Raw genomic sequence first — 9817 nt, 5'->3', positions numbered from 1 at the left:
AGTCAGGTTCATGGAAGGCCTGGCTACTCACATGGGAGCCATATGGATGCAATGTGTCAGGCAGAAGTTGGAGGGAGGGGGAGGTTGGAGGGTGTTTCCAGAGAAATTGGTAGGCAGAAAAAAAGGATGCTCAACTGTGGGGTAATTGAAAATACAAGAATACATTTTCCCTTGGAAACTTTTTAAAATGTTTCTGATTTGGATTCTTCCAAGACGGATAGGTAAATGGATTAGTAAGAGCTGATTGTCACAAATATAAACAAACTAAGTCGAGTAAGAACTATCTTACTATTTTCTGGGTGGTGGGATTATAAGTGATTTTTTAATTCTTTCAGATTTTGCTGATTTTTCAGACTTTCTTCTGCTTCAGAATTCAGGACATAATAAAAGTATTTTTAAAGCTTCTGTGTATGACAATCCCAATTGTCTAATAAATGCACTGATATGTAAAAAAGACAGAGTGGTATAGATCAAAATGGTTAACCGTTCTCTCTGGGTTTACAGGTAATCTGTATTTTCTTTACGGTTTCCTGTGTTTCAGATTTTCTGGAATGCATCTGTATTCATTTTATCATCAGATAAACGTCAAGTTCAGGCTGAAGAGTAATGCCATGGTTTGATGCCTCCTGGGATCCTCTCCAGTTCCAAGCAGGTTCCCCGGTTTCCCAGCTCGCATTGGCGAGGGAGCTGCAGCGCTGGAGGGACGCCGCTAGGGTGCAGCATTGCCCGCAAGGTAGCGCGGTTGAGCCCCGTGCCACCCCCCAGCTGACCACAGGTGTCCCGAGGCAACCGACCACAACCGGAGTGGATCTCTGAATTTCCGAGGCCGCCCCCAGGCAGAGGGTAGAGGAAGCTAGAGGAAAGACGAAGCGATGGCCGAGTTTGGCATGCGACAGGCAGTAATGGATTTAGCCAGGGAGGCCCCTGATCCGGGCGGGCGGGGGTGGCGCGGGACACGGAACAAGGGGAGGCCGAAGCAGTCCGCACCCTCAGGCTCCTGAGCGCTGTGATCCAGGACAGTGACACCAGGGAGATGAACCCCCGAACCCGGCTCGGAGAGGGGAGCTGGGAATCAGGGAGGGCTTTGGGAGTGGCATATCAGCAAGATGAGTAGGAATGACTGAAAGGGAGGAGAGAGGGGGCCCGAAGGTCGCCAGGGCTTCTGGTTAGAAAAACAGTCCACGGGAAGATCTGGAGACCAGAGAAAGTGTGGCGAAGTATTGAGTGTGCAAGGGAAGAAGCTTTCAGGAAGATGTCGCCAGCTCCGGGAGGAGGTGGGGGGTGCAGGTAGGGAGAGCCTTTCAGTGCTCAGAGAAGAAGAAAGAGTTTTGTGCAAGGAGGAAGGGTAGTCAAATCCCAGCTCTGCCACTTATTATTTTCAGGATCTGGGAAAAGCCAGTTCCCCTCTCTGAGCCTCAGTTTTCTCCTCTGTAAAATGGAGACAGTAATGCTCACTTTGGGGTCTTGTGAAGCTTAAAAGGGATAAGCGGAGAAGCCTAAGTCACGACTTTCCTTCCATTGTATTTTTATTTGACTGCTATTTCTGCAGTAGCATCCAAATGGAAAAGCCAGCAAGCAGGCCGTTTCTAGATTGCTCATGGTGTCAGCTTTGCAAACATTAGTAGTCCGGAGGAGTCATCCCTGCTAGTTTCCAGGGGCAGGAAATAATTTCATCATGTGTGATTGCAATCAAGAACCCGTTCTGCCCTCTTATTCCCGTTTATAATGAGAATGTATTTTAATCATCTGCAATCTCCAGGAAAGAGGGTAACACAAGGAAGAGGTTTTTTTTTTTTTTAACATAATAAAAAGCTAAAAATAGAGATAAAACCATCCACTCTATTGAAATGCTAAAGGCCGCCACCTCCTGGCACAGACTGAATAATAATGCCGGTTCATAATGCAGAGGCAGGATGGAGGTGCCCACCCCCCATCCCCTCCCTGCAGAGCTAGAGGCTGTCGGGTGAACTTTCCAGGGCAGATGCCGGCTTGGACAGGTGCAGGAAACACAGGATCCCAGCGGACTACGTCTTCTTCTAGCCAGGGCTCCTCACCAGAAGAATGAATCCCATCAGAAGGTCCAGTGATGACGCCCCAAAAAGGAGAAAGAGAAGCTGGAACTGGGTCCCACTTCCCCCCGGGATATTTTCAGCTTTGCGAGGGCAAAATCTGGACAGTGGAGGGAAAAAAAACAAAGGTGTCACAAGCTGCGAGGTAGAGCCTGACAATAAAAAGTGGTGGGAGGAAGAGGAGGCAGAGGACAGAAAAATATGGACAGCAGCTCTAAGTCCGAGAGTGGAGAGTAGGAGAGAGAAGGTTTGGGGCACAGGGAACAGAGAGGGATCCTAGGGGAAAATGCATCCTTACAAGTCCGCTGGGTATTAAGAGGGCATCCCACTTGATCTGGGTTTCTCACGCCGGGTTTCACTCCAGAATCAGCTGAGGAGCATTTCCCAATTCCTATGGCTCGGGCATCATCCAAACCAATTACATCAGCACCTTGGGGTGACCTGGGCACTAGCATTTTAAGCTCCCCCTGTCATTGCAAGGTGCAGCCAGGATTGAGAACTACTCTTCTGAAGATCAATGAGTACTTTCATTTAACTCAGTGACTCTGGGGGTGCTGGGTGGTGTTCTCAGTGCACTACAGGGTACGAATGCCCTGCACTGAGCTCACACTATGGACATGTGCTGTCATCGGCATCCACTTAACTGCAAGTCAGCTCCCATTTTCGGAGATGGCTACCATTCACTGAGCAGGTATTTTGCCTTTCACCACTTCAATCTCACAACACCCGGTGAAGTAACCACTTCCCCGGATGAAACTGACATTTCAGGCACCGGCCGGAAGGAGCAGCTGGCCAAGACGCAAGGCAGGGGCAGACTGAGCTCTGGCATCTGGCTGTAGCCCTCCCCCCCCCCCCACCGCCACCCCCAACACCACGACCAAGACTCCCTGCGGGCGGCCTGGGCTCAGGAACCTAGGACAGCGCTGAACCTGGACGGCGTCGAACCTGAATGCCAACAGTAGATGGCCCCAAGACCGCAGCTTACCGGTTCTAGAGAGCAAGACTCTGCATAGACTCCGGCAAAAATGGAAGCTTAACTGAAACTAAAGGGAGATAAATATCCATGGTCGATTTTTTTGAGGGGAAAGAATGAGGTTACAGACAAAGCCAAGCCCTATCCATTTACAGGGGAACATGGGGGCTCGCATAAACACTTAGAAGGTCTGGATAAACGCAGACCAAATTATTCTGCAGTTGCCCCCCGTGGGGTGCTGGTGTTGGGCACCTCCCAGTTCTGGGCATGGACCTGTTTCTCTGTTCATTCACCTCCCAGCAGCTGCCCTGCCTCCAACTTGCTCTCCCCTCCTCACCCTGCTTTCTTTCAAGCCTCAGCCTCTCTGGCCTAACAAGCTCTTTACTTCTACTAAAAAAATTCTACATGCTTAGAAGAGGAAACCAAGAGAACAGAGAAGCCAGTAAAGTGATAGCTCCCTTGTTGTTTCCTAATCCCAGCCCCAACACCAGCACCTCCCGGAGACAACTGCGGAATAATTTGGTGCGCATTTATCCAGACCTTCTAAGTGTTTATGTGAACATCCATGTTCCCCTGTAAATGGATATGGCTTGGCTTTGTCTGTAACCTCATTCTTTCCCCTCAAAAAATTGACTATGGATATTTATCTCCCTTTCGTTTCAGTTAGTATTTATTTAAGTAATCTCTACACCCAGTGTGGGTTTCGAACTCACAACCCTGAGATCAAGAGTCACAGGCTCTCCCGACTGAGCCAGGCAGGTACCCCTACTGTGGATATTTTTCAAGGCAACAAAGATCTTCCTCATTCTTGTTCAGAGCTGTACAGAATTTCAAAACATTAATTCCTATCATTCCCCTGTCAGTGGACATTTCCATTATTTCCACGGTTTTGCTATTACCAAAAAAAAAAAAAAAAAAGCTGTTGGGAATATTCATGTGTGTGGCTTTCTATCCTCTTAACACTGTTTCTTTAAAAGAAGTTCCTAGAAGTGAGATTAGCTAGATCATCAGATGTGACCTTTTCAAATTTTGATAACGATGGTGATGATGGTGATGGTGAAATCTGACTATATTTAACATTGATTATAAGGCATTATAACCACATTTTACTATTTCATTGAAGCCTTTCAGCAATTCTATAAGATAAATTCTATCTTATCCTCATTTTTCATGCAATGACTTTGCAGGCCACAGAGATTGACTCCCTTGCCCCAAATTCTACAGCTAGTAACCAGACTGTCCTCCAAAAAGGGAGTGCCAGTTTCCACTGTAGCAACAGGGTCCATTTCCTTGACTCTTCCCCAACAGAGGATATAATGGTCTTTATAAGAACTAACGATAGATCGATCCTTCTCTGGCTTGCTTCTCATGCCTTCACTGGTTCCACCCTGTTTCAGGCCATTGTGTCCTCCACTTCACTGGCTCCTGATGCCAAGCTTTCCCCTTCCAGTTCATCCTTCACACTATTGGAATAGGCATACCTTCTCCCAGAGCCCCCTGATGAAGTTCTGATTCCTCAATTTGACAGTTGAGACCCCATCAGCCTGGTTCACGTAGATATTTCTTTTCTGGCCCTCCTGTTCCCATCCCATTTCATTTCCATCCCTTTCACAAACCATGTCCATGTACTGCCACATCTCTGGGTCTCTGTATGAGCCATTCCCTCTTCCTGAAAGGCTTATTCCATCCTTAATATGCCTGGAAAACTCCTATTCATCCTTCAAAGCCCAGTAAAAAACGGCCCCCTCTTAAAACCAGGTGAAACCAAGAAAAAAAATACCAAAAGGTTAATAATGACAGCGAAGACAGCAAGTGATATTTCTTTCTGTCTTATACTCTGTTTTCTAAATGCTTTGCAATGAGTAACTACTACTTTCATAATTAGAAAAAACAGTTTTAATTTTTGAATATTTCACAGTTGAAATGTCTTAGTCTATGCTTTATAAAGTAGTGTTTGGGGCCCAGACCCAAATCATTCTAAATTATTCCCTGGGATGAAGAGAGGAATTTTGGCCTTGACTCTCGTTATATTTGGGTCAAAGTCGGTGTCCTTTTCCTCTGAGAAAACTTCCAGCATGGCTATCATATAGTTGAACCCCAGGAAGTGGTTACTCAGTGCATTAATGAAGCAACAAAGTCAGGCACATACACCTCCGCTGACTTCTAAAGTGTCGGCTCCTCAGGCATCCAGAACTCCTCCCTCATCTCCCCTCCCACAGAGAGCAGGGTGCACCTGACCTGCAGCCAGCCCTGACATGTGATCCTTTCAGGGCTCAGCTGGTGGCGAGAGCAGACGTCGCACATGTGGCTCAGCAATGGGCCGGTGTCCCGTTCCCAAGTGTGGGAGGCACAGTTCGAGAGCAAAGAGACAGAAGAGAGGCACCAACTCCGCTCTGTGCTGTGGGTGAAATTCTGACCCCTCCGTTCCCTGGTGGGACCCCTGGTGGAACCGCTGGTATGAGGGGCAGACTTACAAACTACGCAGCAGCTCAACCCTATCTGGTCCTCCTTGGGAGGAATGTTAAGGTTCCAGAGAATTCGCTTTTCTCCTTGGGAGGTGTTTGTACGGGTCCGTGGGTATCAGCTCTTTATTGCTGCACAGTAAACCACTCTGAGCAGTGTCTTTAAACAGTGAGGATTGGGGCGCCTGGGTGGCTCAGTGGATTAAGGCCTCTGCCTTCGGCTCGGGTCATGATCCCAGGGTCCTGGGATTGAGCCCCACGTCGGGCTCTCTGCTCCGCGGGGAGCCTGTTTCCTCCTCTCTCTCTGCCTGCCTAGTTGTGATTTCTCTCTGTCAGATAAATAAAATATTTTAAAAAAATAAAAATAAAAAAATAAACAGTGAGGATTCATGACTTTGCCTGATTCTGTAGCTCAGCAGGTGATTTTTCTGTGGGTTCACCTGGCCTCACTCCCGTAGCCGCATTGGTTGCCGGAAGGTCCAAGATGGCCTCTGTCCCTGCCTGGTAGTTCCTGCTGGCCATTGACTGGAACACCTTATGTATGGCCTCTCGTCTTCCAGCAGGCTAGACTGGCTTCCTTGCACTCTGAATGGTGTTCCCAGAAAGAAAAGCCCCAGGGCACAAGCACTTAGGAAGCCTCTGTTTACACCGTGTCTGCTTGGTGTCCCACTGGCCAAAGCAAGTCACCTGGCCAAGACCAGCATCAGCTGCGAGAAGGCTTAGCACCTGTCCCTCGACGGGAGCGGGACAGAACTAAACCCTCACTTGGCTGCTGGACCCGTGAGGTTAGAGAACTCACATAGCTGGGAGATGTCCAACAGAGCGGATCTGGATGATACCCACGCCTGCTCCAGAAGCTGGAGAGAGACCAGGAGAATGACCCACCACCTCCCTCAGGAAGCTACAGACCAGAGCGCCGTGAGGGCCCAGGTGTGCTTGGGAGGAGATCGCCAGTGGCAGTCACAGACATGCATGCTGCCGACGTTCCCTCCAAAAACTTGCCTTTCGGTCACAGGGAGTACATCCTGCCGCTGGTGTCTTGACGCAACAGCCCTAGGGACCCAGCTCTATCTGAGGCCGCGCTCTTCCTGGGAAGTCCCTGCCAGGCAGCGCACATGGCAGGGCACTCGGGCCATTTCTGTCCAGCGCGAATCTTCTAAAAACGATCTCGGCTCTACAACTCCCCACTGCTCTGGCCACATGTCAGGTCTGTACCAGCAGCTGAGGGTTTCCTGACTCTTCCCCTAGCTCCATTTTTCATGGGGTGCTATACCCCAGGGGCCCTTGGCTCTGCTACAATTATTGGAGCATTCCGCACACCTCAGTCACTGTGCTAAGTGATGTGTGTGTGTGTTGCCATTCATGAGGCAGGAGCAGAGAGCTTCTATGGCTGGCCTGGAGGCTATCTGCCAGCAAGAGGCGGGGCCCGGCTAGGACTCGGACTTTGGGTCTGGGTCTCTGGAGGACAGGTTCATGAGGCAGCGAATCTTCATTCTCCCTTCTCTGGCCTCTCACCGGGAGGTTTTCCAGACTTTCATTCCTTCCAGATTAAAAAACAAACAAACAAACAAAAAAAACCCTACACTTTTCTTCTTGGAATTTGTCTAATTTTGGAATGAAGTTTCCTGGTAATCTAGTCACACATTTGTTAGCAAGAGCTAAAAATTAAAGGCTTCTCGCCAGTCCCCTTGCCTCAGAAGGTAAGCCCTCCGAGCGCAGGGAGCACGGGGAGCACGGGAAGGGCTCCGCTTCCCCAAGCCCAGCAGGTCCTCGGAGGCCAAAGACCTGAGTTTGGTGGATGCTATAGCGGTGAGGAAGAGGAGGGCTTGGGACCCCTCGCCCTAGAAATGTGTCCTCGACCCACGAAGGACCATTTCCCCGGCATCGTATCTGCCTCACCTCAGAGACACGGGGTGACCTGCCCCTCTCGCCTGGGGGAGGGCCCCTGTTGCCATGAGAATGGCTCTGTTAGAGACCGGAGCCTTTATGTCTCCAGGAATAGCATCATAGCACATTGGCCCCCTCCCCCTGAGGCCCCTCTAGACTCTTCTATGCGTCAGAACCCTAATTTCCTCTATAACTCCTTTCCCATCCATCTCTCTGATCTAGATAGCCGCCAACCCACTACCACCCCCAAGAAGTCAGTCTTCAAAATCCCCCAGAGATTCCCACATCAAATGAATGAAACAAACGTATGAGAACAGGATTAAAAGGGAGCAGACTGTGCCATCCCTCCAAGGTGCCACTTGGACATGTGGATGACTTTTGAGCTGAAGGCAATCAAGACCCAGCAGACTCGGAGAAACTTTCACTTCTCCCTTAAATGCCTGCTAGAATGTAGATAGGGGTCCTATGCCAAAAAGAAAGCAGGTGCCGGAGGAACATTTAGCTGAAAGACTTCTCCGCGTGGAGGGCAAACATCTGATCCCACACACCCGCTCTTCTCATCTGCCTGTGAATTGCTCTTGTCCCCTCTGAAGCCCCAGTCCCCTAACTCACCTGAGCGCCCTCGGCCCGCGCCACCTCCGCTTGCCAGCCCACCCAGCCTTCGACCTATGTCCTGCCACGAGACCCCGCACCCACAGCCAACACGGATATCAAGTTGTAGATGCCAGACCTTGCTGTGGAAGTGAAGCCCCAGGCAAAGGCGTGGATTCTAAGGCCCCACCCAGAGCGAGGACCCTTCTCCCGGAAGGAAGTGCCTGCACTGGGGCGGTCCGAGTGAGATACCCGCTACTCCCTGCCCCGTGCCCATTGGGGTCCCCCTCCATGCCCTCTGCCCATAGAACCAGCATGTGCTGTGGATGCCACTGACCCTCAACCCTCACGACTGCCCACCCTGGACAGACAAATACCCAGATCTGTGGACCTGAGGTCGCTGCCTGCTGGCCTTTCCATTGGAGGCCACCACAGCTTTTGTGGACCACCAGAAGCTGGACTGCCAGGTTTCCAGAAGTCCCAGCTCCTGCCTGGGCGCAGAATGCAAAAACCCCAAGGCCTTGAGCTGCCTCCATGGCGGTTGACAGTCTGCAGGGGCCTGGAAACCGATGTGCCATGCCCGGTAGGACCGTGAACTGTCCATCTCCCAGACAGAACCTGAGGCCCCGGCAGACCCGCTGGCAGAGGCGGCTGCCGCTGTGTCGGCAGTGGTAGGGTTGGAAGCTGAGGCCAAGGGCCCCTGGGTGAGCATCGGCCGGAAGCAGAGCACCCCATGCCCAGTCCGTAGAAGACCCTCGGTTTCTTCAGTAATCTCCAAGAGCACATGGGCCGGCATCCAGGACAGCAGCCCTCTGCCAGCGACCAGCGTCCCTATACCTGGACCCGGCGCAGCAAGGAGGGCCGCAGGAAGACCCACCAGCAGATGCACCCTCCGAGCCTCGAAGGGCCAAAGCCAGCAAAGCCCCTGCCACGGACTCTGACTCTCTGGAACCAGCTGCCCAGGCTGCTGCCCCCATCAGCAACCTCCCTCCCGTGCAGCCATGGGCGGGTGCTGGAGCTGCCGCCACAGAGAGTGCAGGGCTCCAGCAACAGAGAAATGAACCTGCAAAGAGCCAGATGTCCACCAAGAAGATGCCAGAGCCTGTGGGCAAAGCTGTGGGCCTGGGGGCATCTGTGAGTTCTGTGGGAAGCACTTCACCAGCAGCAGCGACCAGATGGCCGGCCAGCGGCCTTACACCTGTGAGCTCCGCTCCTACACCTGCACCCAGAGCAGCTAGCTCGACCCCCACCATTGCCTGCATGGTCTGGAGCCCGTCAGCGCCTGCTTCGAAGGGCTCCATGCTGTTTGTCCTTCCACCCGCGGCCCGCCCAGGACAAACACCCGCAGCAGAAATACCCCGAGGTGGTCAGGGACACCTGAACTGCAGGAATGCCCTCTCTTCTGCCCTTGGTACCACTGTTCCCACTTCTATCGACCTCCTTGTCCTCTCTCTGCTGTGAGTAAATCGGTCATGCCTGGTTACAAAACAAAACAAAACATAAAAACCAACAACAAAAAACGTGGCCTATAAGCCTCAGTTGCCTGATTGCTTTTGGGTCTCCTATTCCTGAGGCGGGCTCCCATATGTACAAATTAAATTTGTTTTTCTCCTGTTAATCTGTCTATGTCAATTTAATTATTAGATCAGACAAAGAACCTAGAAGGGACGAGGGGGAAAATTTTCCACCCCTATAAATCAACCAGTGCTGACTTGGCTTCTGGCCCAGGTACTATGTCTTGGAAAATTCCTAAGCCACTGTGTGAACCTGGGGAAATCACTTACCTCTTTGAGCCTCGGTTTTCTCATCTGTAGAGGGAGCATAATAATAATACC

At 51.0% G+C, this 9817-nt stretch overlaps 1 pseudogene; it reads left to right on the top strand.

Moving 5' to 3' along the window:
• The first annotated feature begins 872 nt into the window (after window positions 1–872).
• LOC123939269 lies at window positions 873–9220 on the top strand (annotated as a pseudogene).
• Window positions 9221–9817: the final 597 nt, after the last annotated feature.

This window comes from Meles meles, chromosome 3 (genome assembly GCF_922984935.1).
Source record: "Meles meles chromosome 3, mMelMel3.1 paternal haplotype, whole genome shotgun sequence".
Taxonomy (NCBI): Eukaryota; Metazoa; Chordata; class Mammalia; order Carnivora; family Mustelidae; genus Meles; species Meles meles.
This window is presented reverse-complemented; position numbering and strand designations above follow the sequence as displayed.